At 34.6% G+C, this 17,458-nt stretch overlaps 1 long non-coding RNA gene across 1 annotated transcript in view; it reads right to left on the reverse strand.

Annotated features, from left to right (window-relative positions):
* Nucleotides 1-17,458, reverse strand: part of LOC127164897 (uncharacterized) — a 65,599-nt gene that overhangs the window by 16,251 nt on the left and 31,890 nt on the right. Inside the window, exon 2 of the long non-coding RNA XR_007827718.1 lies at nucleotides 16,730-16,814. This is a non-coding gene — a long non-coding RNA (uncharacterized LOC127164897). The remainder of the gene's footprint in view (nucleotides 1-16,729; nucleotides 16,815-17,458) is intronic.

Here is a 17,458-nt window from a genome sequence, read left to right on the forward strand (position 1 = left end):
TTTCATAACTGTAGACATATTTGCCTTGTCTTTTATACAGAAAAGGAATGAATGCACACATGAATACATTTGTGCATGAAAGAGTGCATCAGTGCAAGCATGTTCTGCAGCTGAAGTAAAACTCTCTTTGCCAGCTACAGAGGGATGAGGTGTGGATCAGTGATGCTAAATTAGGAAGGGTGTAAACCCGTACAGGAAGAAGAATACTCCAGGCATTTGGCTTCTGGTACATCACTTGGCCCAGTTCCTTTACACCAGATGAGAACACGCTATCTTTACAGATAGAGCTCTCATTTAATAATCACAGTACGTTTACAAAAGCCAAGGATTTCACTCATTTTTGTGTTATTGTGTTATTTTGTTTAAATGTTATTTTTTCAAATGCATTTTGAACTATTTTGCCTTCTCATAATTATACAAATATTTCAAAACTTAACTATTTTTATGGATCAAATAAATGCAGCTTTCTAGGGCTGCCTTCGACTAAAGATTTTTCTATTGCCTATAAGCTATCAGCGGGAATGCTTCAGTGAAAAGACAGCAAGAAGAATGCCTTAAAGGAGAAGTTCACTTCCAGAACAAAAATTTACAGATAATGTACTTCACCCCCTTGTCACCCAAGATGTTCATGTCTTTCTTTCTTCAGCCATAAAGCAATTATGGTTTATGAGGGAAACATTTCAGGATTTTTCTCCATATAATGGACTGATATGGTGCCAAGAGTTTGAACTTCCAAAATGCAGTTTAAATGCGGCTTCAAATGATCCCAAATGCGGTTTTAAACGATCCTAGCTGAGGAAGAAGGGTCTTATCTAGCAAAATGATCGGTTATTTTCATTAAAAAAATACAATTTAAATACTTTTTAATCTCAAATGCTCGTCTTGCCTTTCTCTCCCTGAACTCTGTGTATTCTGGCTCAAGACAGTTAGGGTATGTCGAACTCCAATCGTATTTTCTCCCTCAACTTCAAAAATGATTTCAAAATCATCCTACATCGCTGCAGAAGTTCCGACCCAGTCTTCCTCGGCTGGGATCGTTTACAACTGCATTTGAGATCATTTGAACCCGCGTTTAAACTGCATTTTGGAAGTTCAAACTCAGGGCACCATAGAAGTCCGCTATAAGGAAAAAATCCTGAAATGTTTTCTTCAAAAACATAATTTCTTTACGACTGAAGAAAGAAAGACATGAACATCTTGGATGACAAGGGGTGAGTACATTATCTGTCAATTTTTTATCTGAAAGTGGACCTCTCCTTTAAAATCATAATAATTCATTGGCAAACTTTGTTTTCTGTATTTTCGGCAGCACTGACAAAGTCGACGACACTGACTCGTCATCTCTACAGCGGACGTGCATGTTTCATACAGATTACATCTGAAAATAATCTGAAAATATTTGTTTTCCATTTGAATTAATTCATTTAAAAACAGACATTTCGCCTTCTGTAGATATATTTTTCCTGTCTGTGAGGGAAGCACAGAATTTTGGTTCTTTTTTTGACGCACTCAAGTGTACAGAGACCGAGATGGCAGAAAGCACATCCTGTATGCTTTCATTATTTTACAAAAGCACAACATTTTGTTGTTACTGTGAGTGCACACAAACGAAAGTACACCTTTCACAGATTCGAAAGAGGTATTACTCTTATCTGTCTTAAAGGACAGTATTTTAAGGCTGGGATTATGTAGAGCCCTTAGAAGCTGCATTTAAACTGCATTGTGGAAGTTCAAACTCGGGGGCACCATTGAAGTCCACTATATGGAGAAAAAATCTGGAATGTTTTTCTCAAGAAACAATTTCTTTACGACGGAAGAAAGAAAGACATGAACATCTTGGATAACAACAGGGTGAGTACATTATCTGTACATTTTTGTCTTGGAAGTGAACTTCTCCTTTAAAGGCTAAGGTTTGCTTGGATCTATTTTTATCACCACAAAAGAATTAAAAAGAATTACCCGATTGCTCGATTAATCAGCAGATTGATTGACCGATTACCAAAATAATCATTAGTGACATCTCTAGTGCCATGCTCTAGCAGTTGGCTACAGAAGCACGACCCTTGTTATTGGCTACAGCAGGAGCGCTTTCTAGCTCACAGCTCTCCAACACACACTTCTGCATGTTCATTTGTAGCAGTATCATGGGATCACGCCCGCACGTCATTCCGCTGCCACCCTCAATGAAAATGATTTGCAACCAAGTGGGCAACTTTTCTCACACACCACACATACAATCTCTCCTCAGGACCACTAGTGATTAACACAAGCTAAAATGACATTCTCTAACAGCATTCACATAGCTGCTGGCACAACTCATTGCAATGGGCAACCCTGAAAATACTGGCAATATTTTGCAGCATCATTGTTCTGGCAATATAGTTTTAATTGTGTACATTTACTGTACAGCAGGTCAATAAAGTCATATGGTTGATCTGGTCATGTGACGGCTTCATTAAGCTACACTATGAACAGCAGGGACCAGTTCTACTACAGATATAGTCTACTTTTCCTAACAAATCAATTAGGCCTTCATCAGCTTTTTATGAAGTTTTATAATATGTTCTCCCTGCTTTTCCTTTAGTTCATTTAATCATAAGCTTCTCTTGGCATGCTAAACATGCCTTCAGTAAGTCATTAAAGTGAAAGCTCACCCCAAGATTAATACTTGGTCATTGTTTACTTACCCTCAAGTGATTTTAAACTTGCATGACTTACTTTCTTCTGCAGAATACACACAAAAAAAATTGAAGAATATCAACATATTATGTTTTTTCAAACGATAAAAGTCAATGAAACTCAAAATTGTCAAGCTCGAAAAGAAAACAAAGGTTTACGCCATAAGAAATTAAGAGCACTTTTGACAAATACAATACAAAACAAAGACTATGTGGCTTACAAAGTTTCTACTACTCCTCAAAATGTGATATTGTGTGATAAAAACTGTGATATCCCTTACTAAAATTAACCATTGTTTTACTACCAAAAAAAAAAAAACATGGTTATGATAGTTAAACAATGGTAACCACAAATTAACCATGGTTTTGCTATACACTACCAGTCAAAAGTTTTTGAACAGTAAGATTTTGAATGTTTTTTTTTTTTTAAAGAAGTCACTTCTGCTCACCAAGTCTGCATATTTTTATCCAAATATTTTTACTATTTGAAATAACTATCTTCTATTTGAATATATTTTAAAATGTAATTTTTATTGTGATTTCAAAGCTGAATTTTTAGCATTATTACTCTAGTCGCATGATCCTTCAGAAAGCATTCTAATATTCTGATTTGCTGCTCCAAAAAAAAAGTAATAAAAAAAATAAATAAAATAAATAAATAATTAAATTATTATTATTATTATTATTATTATTATTATTATATGTTGAAAAAAGCTCAGCAAAATTTTTTTCATGTTACTTTAATCAATAGAAAGTTCAGAAGAACAGCATTTATCTGAAATAGAAATCTTTTGTAACATTATAAATGTCTTTATCATCAATTTAAAGCATCCTTGCTAAATAAAAGTATTAATTTCTTCCAAAAAAAAAAGCTTTTTATTTCAGAAAAATGCAGATCTTTCTGTACTCAGCTGTTTATATATTGATAATAAAAATATTAAAATGTTTCTTGAACAGCAAATCAGCATATTAGAATGATTTCTGAAGGATCACGTGACACTGAAGACTGGAGTAATGATGCTGAAAATTCAGCTTTGATCACAGGAATAAATTAAATTTTAAAATATATTCAAATAGAAAGTAGTGATTTTAAATAGTAAAAATATTTCACAATAGTACTGCTTTTGCTGTATTTTGGATCATATATATATATATATATATATATATATATATATATATATATATATATCTCATATATACATATATATATTTTACTATAATAAAATTTGTCAGCATATTGCAACTTATATTGTGAAATAATAATAATTATTTTTAATTATAATAATTAATAATGAGAGAAAACAATGACAAAAAGGAACCTCAAAAAATGTAAAACAGCTGCAGTTTGAAGCAAAATTAATGCATTCAGGCCAACAGGTGTCAGTATAAAGTGCACGTTTGAGAATATGCTTTCGACAAGTAAGAGTGGGTTTTAAATCTGGACTTCAGGGACAATATAGACTAAATAGTTAATACATATGCATAAAAATGATCCATGCAACACAACAGGTACGTTGTAAGTCATAATTGACATAATTACTTTACATGATTAACCATATTGAAATGTGAAGCATTATTTACACTCAAAATGCAATCAAAACCCTGAAAGTGAACAAAATTTAAACAATCTCTTTAAGTTTTATCCATTAAGTGTTCCATCATCAGATTTTGCAGGTGCAGAGTAATCACTATTGAGATCATACCTGCAGCATTTGCGTAAACAGTCCAGATTGTCCAGATTGTAATCGTTTGGCTAACATTGTAAAGTCCAACATCAAAAACAACATAGCTGTGTGATGCATCCGATGCTGGAGTCACATTAAACCGGTTCCATCCTCTCGGCAAACTGACTAATCGTGAGCCCAAGATTATGTTTCTGTTCTCTCTGATTATAGAGCTGTTTCTTGTCCTGCTTTGTATGTTTAGACTCCTGGCTGGCGAGCATAGCTGCTGTTTTGCGGTGGCACCGTGCCCACCTTCGGCCCTGGCAAGGAGGTGGCACCAACCTGAGGGCACTTGGCATGCCCACACAGTGGCTGCTATCTACCCTAACGCCCTCCCGCCGCTCACCGCCACCGGTTCTTCGCTCTGTTTCCCAGCATTAATTAAACTTGGATGCAGCTGAAGCGCTGCGGTTAATACCCGCTGAAACCTCGGCACCTGCTACCCTCAAGAGACTCCCCCACGGTGAAGTCATGAATAAAATTCATGTTGGTGTTTGGGATTAGTCAACTTCTCATTTTTCCTGACCCTTAAAACGTTCCGAACTTTAATAGACATCTGTTGACATAGTGGGATTTCTACTTGAATTTCTCCAGGTTTAATTATTAAACTGTCCTTGGTTATCAAAGGATAGATTAGTTTGTTTTGTTTGATTGAGCTCTGATTTCATTTGCTAATAACAACTGTTTCAATCAGGAAAACTGTGTGCTCAGTAATGTGTTACTAATTAAAAATGGTTATACGTTAAAAATTTTGAGATAACAACAAGCAGTTCAACTAAATTTTAAGTTCAATTATTATGATTCATTATTATAATAAATATGAACATTTTAAATTATTATTCACTTCTATTTAAAAGTTAATGGTTTTTAAAGAAGTCTTACGAAAGCCTGTTTCCACCACTGAATAAAAAAAAAGGTAACTGAGACTTTTTAATCTCACAATTCTGATCTTTTCCAAAATCGACTGGCCTTTTTTTTTCCCAGAAATGTGAGATATAAACTCGCAATTGCGAGAAAATCTCAGAATTGTGATTTAAAAGCAATTGCAAGATATAAACTTATCAGTATATATCAGTCTTCCCCCCCTCAGAATTTCACCCCCAAAATTCTCACAATTCTGACTTCATTTCTCAGAATTATACGTTTATATCTCACAATTCTTTATATCACAATTCTGAGAAAAAAGTCAGAACTGTAATATATAAACTCGCAATTACGTGTTAAAAAGTCAGAATCGCAAAATATAAACTTGCAATTCTGAGAATTTTTTTTTCCCCCTCAAAATTCTCATAATTCTGACTTCATTTCTCAAAATTAAGAGAAAAGTCAAAACTGAGATATATAAACTCGTAATTGCGAGAAAAAAGTCAGAATCACAATTCTGAAAAAAAAAGTTTTGTAAGATTTGTAAGTAGCAATTACCTTTTATTATCCTGTATTCAGAGGCAGAAACGGGCTTCCATAAACTCTCTTATGCACACCATGGCTTGCAATTATGAAAAAAAAAAAAATCTGAATTTTTCTGTAGACAGACCTGTGATATATATACTTGCAATTATGAGAAAAAAGTCAGAACTGCGATACATAAACTCGCAATTACGAGAAAAAAGTCTAAAATGAGATACATAAACTCATAATTGTGAAAAAAGTCAGAATTGCAATATATAAACTCACAATTGTGAAAGAAAGTCAAATTGCAATATATAAACTCACTATTGTGAAAACAAGTCAGAATTGTGAGATACAAACTCGCAATTCTAAGGAAAAAAGTCAGAACTGTGATACATAAACTTGCAAATATGAGAAAAAGTCAGAATTGCAATATATAAACTCACAATTGTGAAAAAAGTCAGAATTGCAATATATAAACTCAATTGTAAAAAAAAAAAAAAGTCAGAATTGCAATATGTAAACTCGCAATTGTGAAAAAAGTAAAAATTGTAAAATATAAAATCGCAATTGCAAAAAAAAAGTTAGAATTGCAAGATATAAACACAATTGTGGAAAAAAGTAAAATTGCAATATATAAACTCGCTATTGTGAAAAAAAGTCAGAATTGTGAGATACAAACTCACAATTCCACGGAAAAAAGTCAGAACTGCAATATATAAACTCGCAATTGTGAAAAAAAAGTCAGAATTTCAATATATAAAATTGCTAATGCAACAAAATTGTGAGATTCAAACTCGCAGTTCTAAGGAAAAAAGTCAGAATTGTGAGATACAAACTCGTAATTGTGAAAAAAAAGTCAGAACTGCGATATATAAACTTGCAAATGTGAGAAAAAAGTTATAATTGTGAGATAAAATATATTAAAAAAAATGCTAAAATGTTGTAATTCATTTCTGTGATGCAAAGCTGAATTTTCAGCATCATTACTCCAGTCTTTAGTGTCACATAATTCTTTAGAAATCATTTTAATATGCTGATTTGGTACTCGAGATACTGACCCCTGACCCCAGAACAGTCAAGTTCAAGTACTAGATTTGACTTACATTATAGGGTTAGTGCTATATTCATAATCTTCTTAGATTCTATATTTACATATCAGTATGCGGCTAGCACATATTTCAATTTGGCATTAATCCCTGCATTAGCGGCTCTATCTCCAGTCTTCTGGTTGGGCTTTCCAATAGATGTTGGAAGATGTTAGCGCATCAGTGAGGTCAGACGCCGGCGGGAATCTGACTCACCATCACACAACTGAGAAAATGAGAAAGCATCATCTCATTTAAACACTTCCTATTGAATCAGTAAGCAGCCAGTAGTGGCAAAAAGAGCCTCGATGTGGGATGCCAATCTGGGCAGGTTCACAATCTCTCATCACGGACATTATTCATATCAGATGTACAGCGAACCACAGAATACTGGTGCGCAGGGGACTTATAACAGGGTAATATGAAGAAAACACGCATCTGGGACTCGTCTTCCCATTTTAGACATGTATTTATGCATGTGAACCGCTCTGAGCAATTAAACTGAGCTCTTCCTCTCCAGAGCTTCCCTAAAAACTTCCCCAGGTCCTTGTTTAGTTGAGGTAGAAATATGTAAAGCGATGGAGGAAAGGAAGGACTGGGATAAAAGTAGAAACAATGCGGGCGCTGAGCCACTCTCAGCCTTGTCTGAGCTCCAATCCCCAGAGTCCCCACTGAATCAATGTGCTGGAGGGAAAAACATGGGACCGCCTCGCCTGCGCTGCCCCCTACCGCTCAGGAGTGGAGCTGCACTTGCAATTAACATGTCTCAGCGTGTCATTTTCTCAGTGACTCATCATCTGCACATGCTGTCTCAATCTCCTGTTGTAATTTAGCTTGGTGTTTATCATCCGGAAGATTTCATTTTCTATCTGTCCTAGTTTTGGTCTACTTAAGGAACCTCAACCTCATGTGGCTCCAAACCTGTACAGGACATAGGCAAATTTTATAAATGTTGCTCATTGAGATTAAAGGTTCAAACGGATTTAAATGAAGACCAAATTGTCATAGGAATGTGCCCGAATTCAAATACCACGTTCAGAAAGGAAAGAATCCCCACTAAAGGGAATAAATACAAGATGGGAGAAAAAAAAATAGTAATATGCGGGGCATGAAATCGCTTTTGAATGCACGCTCGCTTTTTACTTTAACTTTCGAGATTCGTGATCACACGTACGAGTGGCATTATTAAAAGAGGCTATTTTTAATGAAAAAATAAGGAGATACTTAACCCAAGAATGATTTTCTTCATTGGAACAAATTCACTGAATTTCAGAAGCATTTCTCACTGAGACTAAAGGATCAAATGCATTCACATGACCTAATTGTCATTTTTGGGTAATAACTTCTGTAAAGATATTCATTTTAATGAAAAACGGTCCACTTAAAGAGAGAGCTTAGTACGAAAACTTCAACTTCATGCCGTTCCAAACCTGTATGACAAAATAAGTGAATTTTTATTGAGCTTAAGGGACAAAAGGATTTAAACAATGACCAAACTGTCATTTTTGAGCAAGCATTTCTTTAAAGGAGTCATCAGATGCCCATTTTCCACAAGTTGATATGATTCTTTAGGGTCTTAATGAAAAGTCTATAATATACTTTGGTTAAAAATTCTCAATGGTAGTGTAAAACAACACCCTTTTTACCTTGTCAAAATGAGCTCTGCAAAAATCAACCAATTCTGAGGTATTGTTCCTTTAAATGCAAATGAGCTCTGCTTGCCCTGCCCCTCTCTTTTCTCTGTGGAGTGACGAGCCTGTTTACTGTAGCTGCAAAACTTGCTAACTAGCACGTTGTTAGGAAAGGTGATTGCAGAAAATTATACTCACTTCTGCTGTAGGTGAAGCTGGATTACAAATGATTTGCGTAAACATAGACGCATTTATGTAGATCAGGAGGCACATTCCCTTCACAAACAAACGTAATCCACTGCATCTTCAGTGGCTCAGATGTCGGGAGTAAATGACGACCACTATGTTCATTATTACATCCACCATCACAACACCTCAATCGATCAATCAGAGATATTCTTGTCTAACTTACATCCCTGCTCTGGCATCAAAACAATGGAGGTTGGACTGTTACAACTGATCTGAGGTAAGACGCTCATGTCAATCAACTATCGTGGGAGCAGCCTCTGTGGGTGTGATGCCACAACGACAGGCATCTGAGAACGGCTCGATTTGAAAAAGGGAATATTATTATTACAGATTAATTAAAAACCACTGCATGGATTTTTATCATTATAGGGTAAATGTGTACACTGCCAACACACATCAATGTTCAAACATGTAAAAGTGAACTTTGAATCCAATGACCCCTTTAAGGAGACTTTTAATGAATAAATATTTGGTCTACTTAAAGAAATGGTTCACCCAAGAATGAAAGCCTCAACCTCATGTCATTCCAAACCTGTATAACTTTCCTCTTTGAAACAAAATGGTTGGATTTTACAAGCGTTTCTCATTGAGGAAAAGGGTCTAAAGGATACCAAATGTTTTTGGGTAACTATTTCTTTAAAGAGAATCATTTTAATAAAGAAAGTGAAAGAGAGAGCTAACCTAAAAATGAAAACCCAACTTCAAAAAATGACAAAAATGACAAAAGAGGTGAATTTTAGAAGCGTTCCTTGTTGAGAATAAAGGATCAAATGGATTCAAATGATGACAAAATTGTCATTTTTGGGTTACTATTTCTTTAAAGAGACACATTTTAGTGAAGGTCTACTTACAGAGATAGTTCACCCAAAAATGAAAACAAACTTTGAAACAAATTGGTTGATTCTTAAAAGCATTCCTCATTGAGAAAAACAGTCTAAAGGATACAAATGAAGACCAAATTGTCATTTTGGGGGAACTATTTCTTTAAAAAGACTTATTTTAAAGAAGAAATGAGGAGATACTTTACGCAAGAATGAACACTTCAACCTCAAGTCCTTCCAAACCTGTATGACTTTCTTCTTTGAAACAAAATCATTGAATTTTAAAAGTGTTTCCCATTGAGAATAAAGGATCAAATGGATTCAAATGATGACCCAGCTGTCATTTTTGGGTAACTGTTTCTTTAAAGAGACTTATTCTAATGAAGAAACGTAAAGAGAGAGTTCACCCAAGAATGAAAACAAACTCAAACACGTCATCCAAAACTTGCATGACAAAACTGGTAAATTTTAGAAGTGTTTCTCACTGAAAATAAAGGATCAAATGGATATAAATGATGACCAAATTGTAATTTTTGGGTAACTACTTTTTTTAAAGCGACTAGTTTTATTTAAAACATATTTGGTCTATTTAATGAGAGTTCATCCACGAATGAAAATGTCAACCTCACTTCGTTCCAAACCTGTATGATTTTTTCTTTTGAAACAAAATGGTTGAATTTATTGCATTTCTCATTAGGAATAAAAGGTCAAAAGGACTTAAACCATGACCAAATAGTCATTTTTGGCTAACTACTTCTCTAAAGAGACTGATTTTAATGAAGAAATACCTGGCCCATTTAGAAAGAATAGTTCACATAAGAATGAAAACCTTCCAAATCTGCATGACAAAATAGGTGAAATTCAGATGTCTCATTGACATCAAAAGCTCAAATGGATACAAATGATGGCCAAGTTGACATTTTTGGATTACTATTTCTTTTAGAGACAGTATTTTTAATGAAAACATATCTGGTCTACTTTAAGAATGAAAATCTCAACCTCATGTAGTTCCAAACCCATATGACCTTGTTCTTTATAACAAAATTGTTTAATTTGTAATATTTTATTGAGAACAAAGTATCAAATGGATATAATTGATGGTCCAACTGTCTCAAGTTGTTCTAAACCTGTATGACTTTCTTATATGGAAAAAAAAAAATAGCTGAATTATTTCCCACTGAGAATAAACGGTCAAATGATTTAAAGGGGTACTATTATGCTTTTTTACTTTTTGAATTTTAGTCAGTGTGTGGTGTGTATCTTTGGGCATAAAAAAGATCTACAAAGTTACAATCTCAAAGTCCCCTTCAAACGGAGATATTTCGTTTTCAAAAAAAAAAACCTCTTTTCAAGAACTACAACAAATGGCTCCTTTGGACTACAGCGTTTGTTTTCCGGATGCAATGATGTCACAACGCGGCCCATTACAATATTATTAAATTAAATCCAACCTACGGAAATTCGAATTGTTGGGTGGGGTGTAGGGACGAGGTGAGAAATTAGCCTAACTTTAGTGATGCAGTCCGGACAGCAGCTTCAACGAGCTGCAGCGCGGCGGGTATAAACACAAGCATTGACTAGAGTGGCCGTTTCAGAGCAGTAATCCGCCGCAGACGTGTGCAGTACAGGGGGTCGAAACACATCCCAAAGCCGCAATCTACTCCGGTTGCCGCGTCGGAGCCGTAACACGCCGCAGACGTGTGCAGTGTGTGGTAAGACATTTATTCATCATACAGTGTAGATAGCTTCACTTATAACGCAAGTGTTTTTTAAAATGCATAAACTTGCACTAGAATAGGCTAGGCTGTTTTCTTTGATAATGTTAGGCTGCTTCTAGCCTTATGCTGGAGCTGGTTTAGGGCAATGAAACTAATTATGTAAATAATTAAATAAATTCGCACGATCTTGCAGGCTAACGATAGGACCCAACACTACTGTAGCGTATTATTTACTCACCCTCCATGCATCCTAGGTGTATATGACTTCCTTCTTTCAGATGAATGCAGTCTGAGTTATATTAAAATTTATCCTGGCACTCCTAAGCTTTAGAACGTCATAGACAGGTGTTTCTCTTCATCAGTCCAAAACAAGTCCAATAATATGCATCCATCCATAATAAAAAAGTGCCTCACACAGCTCTGGGGGGGTCAAAAAAGGCCTCCTGAATCGATGCATTTTTGTAAGAAAAATATCCATATTTAAAACGTAAGAATCACTTTAACCTAGCTTTTATTAAAAGTTGTACACGGAACTTGCATGGCAGTACTGAAATACCGTCTAAGCTGTTTTCCAATCGCAATGCAGTGGGAGAGCTAACCAATCACAACACATTTAGTTTTTCGGAAGGTGGGCCTTCATTAAACCTGGAACTATTCTAGCCATTTGTGTCAGGCTGGGAGAAATGTATTGTAATAATGTAAATTTTGTTCAAAATAATGCATTTTTCGAATCACCAAGCATGAAAGCATGTTCTAGTACACCTCCAAAACAAAATCAAGACTTTGTAAAAGAGCATAATAGGACCCCTTTAAACAATGACAAAACTCTCATTCTCTCTCTCAAAAAAAAAAAAAAAAAAAAAAAAAAAAGATTCATATTAATTAAGAAATATTTGGTCTACTCAAAGAGGGAGTTCACCCAAGAAAGAAAAACCTTATGTCGTAGCAAACCTGACTGACTTCTATGGAACAAAATAATGGAATTCTACTGTTTTTCATTGAGAATAAAGGATCGAATATATTCCAGTGATGACCAATGTCATTTTTAGTCAATTTCTTTAAAGAGACTAATTGTAATGAAGAAATATCACTCATCTCTGATCCTGTGAGGTATAAAAGAACTGTGAAAGCGAGGTTGCCGGCTCTGTAGTTGCTTGCTCAAGGTTTTCAGGCATTGATTTAGCACAAAAGCACAAATCCGAAGGTAGTTTAAGGCTCAGTGCATAAGCAAGCGGAAGAGCATCTTTAACTCTGAAGAATAGGCCGTCTCATAAAGAGGGTGAAGGTCCGAGCACTTCTGCCGTTTCAATGTGCAGGAGTGAAGCTGTCAGAAACGACACTGAGAAATCAATCACAGCCAAAGTCATGGCAACTGCGAAGGATACCATTCACAGTGGGTCGGTTTGACAAGCGGGTTATATAGCATAACATAACAGAGCGCCCAAAGCAGTCAGCACAGCGGCCCAAGAGTAATGAAGCTAAATATGGGCACTTCAGGCCCACTTAAGTACAGTCTATGATCCTTAATAACTCTGTGAGAGAGAGAGGGCAATGTAATAAGCTGCTCTTTAATGGATCATTATTACAGCCTTTGCATGGTACATTATTCTTAAAATGTGACCTTTAAAGGGTTAGTTTACCCAAAAATGAACACTGTGTTATTGTTAAATTGCCCTCTTGTTGTTCCAAACCTGTTTTTTATGCTATACTTTTACAATGAAAGCATCATGTGACCATAAACTCCAAATACAGTTATCAAAAAAAACAAAACAAAACAAAACAAAAAAACAATTTAACTTTTGAAATAAAAACAATTTAACTGTATTATATAATAACTATTATTTTTATACTAATAAAGTTTATATTTAAATTTTAGTTTGAGTTTTAGTAATTTGTGCTTTTTTTATTTTTATTAGTTGTTGTTTTCTAATTTTTTATTACATTTTTAAACACTTACTTGAAAATATTTATTCGCTTTATTTTTATTTCCGTTTTAAGTCAAGTGATTTGTATCACTTATGAGTACTTCAACTTGAAATTATTAATTTATTATTATTTATTTATTATTTATGTCAGGTGACATTCAGGCAACATTTTATAATTGTTCAACTTTAAGTTATTTATCTAATATTTATATTTTGTTTCAATTATTATTCTTTTTCTTAAATAGTTTTAATTAACAAAAACAACACTGACAAACTTTCCTTGACTTTCCTTAACTAGCTGGAGGGGTGTCAGTATAAAACTGCTGTTGTACTTCTTAAAAATTTCCATTTAACCATTTTAAGTCTTTGATATGAAATTAATATTTCGTTTTGTTTATTTCAGTTAAAAAAAAATCATAGTTTTAATGAACAAAAACAACACTGACAAATTTTCCTTTAGTTAATTTTAGTTAACTAGTGTCTGTATAAAATGTATATATATATATATCATTATTATTATTATTTTTTATTTATTTATTTTTATTTTTATTTTTTTTGCTTTATTTTAATGAAAGAATTTTTTTGTAGTTTTAATTAACAAAAACAACACTGACAAACTTTCCTTTTCCTTTCTATTTGGTGGGGATTCTCTATGAAACAGCTGTTTCTAAAAAAATGCATAAATTCATAAACTTTGTGCAAAATGAAAACTGTGCTGTTGTCTCTTCAAATTTGGTCACACAGTTTGAGACTGAGAAAAGGATAAGGATTTCTTTACTTATATGCGCAAGGAAAGAGTTTAAGGTTGAAATGGCTGTTACTTTTTTAATATATTTAAATTAATTTTACATTACATTTTATTTATTTATTTATTTATGCACCATGTCAGCAACAATGGCTATATTTATGGCAAAAAGAATTCAATTGCATCACTCAGTTAATTCAAACAATATCCTTTTAATATAAATTTTACATTATTTCACATTTTTTCCTTAAAAAGTCAACATACAAAAAAAAAAAAAAAGCCAGTAACAACAAAAAACAAAATAACAATAATAACAATAACTAAAATGTAAATAACATTTGTTGAAAAAAATGATCAAAAGACATGGTCTCAAATGAGCAAAAGTGGCTTTAGATATGAATATATTTTCATATCATGAAACAATACTGAGCAATATTTTGTAACTGTTGTTCTATGTAAACAAACTGCTTGAAACTAGTTCACAACTGATGTCTCGAAACGCCTGTGTTTTGTTTCACTGTGCTGCTCCCTGTCTAGCAGCTTTTGAACAAGAATTCATTCTGTGTGAATAAACGGCTTCTTTCTTGTTTTATATATGCATTCACCATCATTAGCCTTAGGATAATTTTATTTTACATCACCTGAACGTGGCTCGTGACTACTGCAAATGTAAAAAGGTCACTGTTGTCTCCCTGATATCAGCAGCATGTTCTGTTAAGACAGCATCTTACACAAACACCAGAACAGTCTTTTCTCACACCGTCTTTTTTTCTGTAATAGAAATGCTGTAGGGTTGTGAATGTCCTACTTTCATTCTCACTTGTTCATTTTTTTTTCCCCTTCCTTGTCTGTTGGTGGTAAAGAGACGCAGTGGCATGTTTAAATATAGTATGGCACAGATGTTTGATTGTCTCTAGAGCCTGTAGGTGATATTAACAGATTCATGCTGAGCCATGTTTAACGTGACCGCTGCAAAAAGATACAGCCTGTGCAAACCGGGCCCTCGTGGTTTAACCCGACACGTCAGTCTCGATCTCTGAGTGGAAATCTGCAACACCTGAAATTGTTCTGCTCTTGTATGGATTGTGTGATATTCACAGCTGCAGCACTTCACTATATTAGCGATAGCGGCATTAAAACACTGAGAGCACTTATTTTAACGCTGTTCTAGGTGATGATTTTTACCAGGCATAAAAATGTCTCTGCTAGCTGACAGGTATCAATGAAATGGGTGCCCTGAGAATCACACCTGTCTGTGTGACAGTCCTGGCACTTATGAATCTGACTGCGGCCTGCACATGTCAGTCAGAAAACCTGGAGGTGGCTCTCTGCCAACCCATGACAGGAACAGTTCACTGAAAAAAATACGGAGTGGAAAAATGGAAAAGGTACTGGTCATTTTCTGCCAGGAAATTATTGTTTTGTTTACAGACCCTTCTTTCAGGGGTCATGATATGAGAAATCAAATTTGCCTTGATCTTTTGACATAAAAGAGGTTTTTGTACCTCCTACAAGTTTCATATCTTAAAACATCAATGTTTTGGTTCAGTAGGACTTTTAAATTTTTAAATAGTCATATCTTGGCAAAATATTTTTGATTGTAATATGCATTGCTAAGAACTTCATTTGGACAACAAAGGTGGTTTTCCATATCTTGGCAAAATATGATTGTGCTATTCTAACAAACCATACATCAATGGAAAGCTTATTTTTTCAGCTTTCAGATGATGTATAAATTTCATTTAAAAAAAACCTGACCCTTATGACTGGTTTTATGGTCCAGAGTCACATACTTGTTTTTCCAAAAAACAATGTTACAACCAGTTATTCTACTTTGAAAATATACATTCCATTTCAGAATGTTTGTTTTTGTTTTTGCCTGTATGATTCTGCCTAATGCCAGATTAACCAATAGTTTCGATGCTCTCGGTTGCCAGTTAGTGGAAAACACAGCGTATTGAAGTCATGCAAGGCAGCAAACTAACTGACTCAGAGATTGCAGATTCTACCCGACCTAAAAAGCCTCGGCATCCATTTAAAAGTTTTATGACCAGAGGCATCTTAAAATGTGGATAAATCAACCTATAAACTTACAGTGTAAGGATCACCTTCAATTCAATTCCTGAACTTTTCCTCAATCTGGCAACCCACGTGCTCTCCTGTCTGCGGACGAAGAGGCCGGAGAAACAATATTTTGAATTTGGGCTGCAGTACTTATTTCAACCACTAGCTGTCAATATTACATACTGCATGCCGGACTATATCAGAGGATTATTTGTTTGTTCAGAGCATTTGACTGTTTTATAATTAGGGCTGTCACTACAACACATTTATTTAGTTAACTGCCAAAAACATGTCGACAACAGAACAAATAGAAGAATAAAGAATGTTCAGTAGGACTTCAGTAGGATTCCAGCATCAGAAACATATGGATAATTTATTTTTTAAAATGCTGGATGTAAAGCATAAAAACACTAATTCATTAATTCATACTACTTTTAAAATGTGCATTCCATTTTGGAATGTGTGTTTTTGTTTTGGTCTTTGTGACTCCGCCCACTGGCAGTTTAACAAGTAGTATTTTGACACCCCGGGTTGCCAGTTGGTGGAAAATACTGCATACTGAAGCTAAAGAAAGGCAGCAAACAAACTGGATCAGAGTTTGCAGATTCCACCCGACCTAAAAAGCCTTTCGCATTCATTTAAACAATCTATGACCAGAGGCATATTAAAACGTGGATAAATCAACTAAAAAACTTACATTGTAAGGTTTGTTTTCTTCCATTGTCAGTTGCACTTGTTCCTGTTCTGTGTCCTCAATCTGACAACCCACGCGAGCGTCACATCTGAGGAGGTGAGAGAAACAATATATGTTAACATATATATATATATATATATATATATATTAGGGATGCGTGGTATACCAGTACTGGAAAAATACTGGTATATATTTCAATGGGTTCGATACTATCATTTTGATCAGTTTGGTATATTATTAAGTTCATCTGTAGGCAGCAGTGCTTCCCAAATTGCTGCAAAAACGGGTAAACGTGACAACACCACAACGCAATGGATCATCAAATAGATGAAACTCCATCAACACACTCAAATCTAGCACATAAAGACAACAGTAGATGTGAAATATGGCATTATTTTGCATACAAAACAGATGATAAAGGTGAACAAGCTGACCTTACTGTAACTGTATGCAAGCTTTGCTATAAATGTGTTGCCACAGGAGGCAACACACCAAATCTTGCCAAGTATTTGTCACTTGCTCATCCTGATCTTTAACGCAAATTTAGAGATTGACAGGTGAGTGCATCAAACATCATTCATAAACTTTTATTCACAACTGATCACAACCAAAATCTGAAACCAATCAGACAGAGATATTAACGTGATTTTAAATACTTTCACTGTTAGAATAACACTTTACAGCAAAGCAACCTTTGTCAAAATTCATTAGGTAAGCTGACCTAACCGTATT

Source organism: Labeo rohita, chromosome 5 (assembly GCF_022985175.1).
Source record: "Labeo rohita strain BAU-BD-2019 chromosome 5, IGBB_LRoh.1.0, whole genome shotgun sequence".
Taxonomy (NCBI): domain Eukaryota; kingdom Metazoa; phylum Chordata; class Actinopteri; order Cypriniformes; family Cyprinidae; genus Labeo; species Labeo rohita.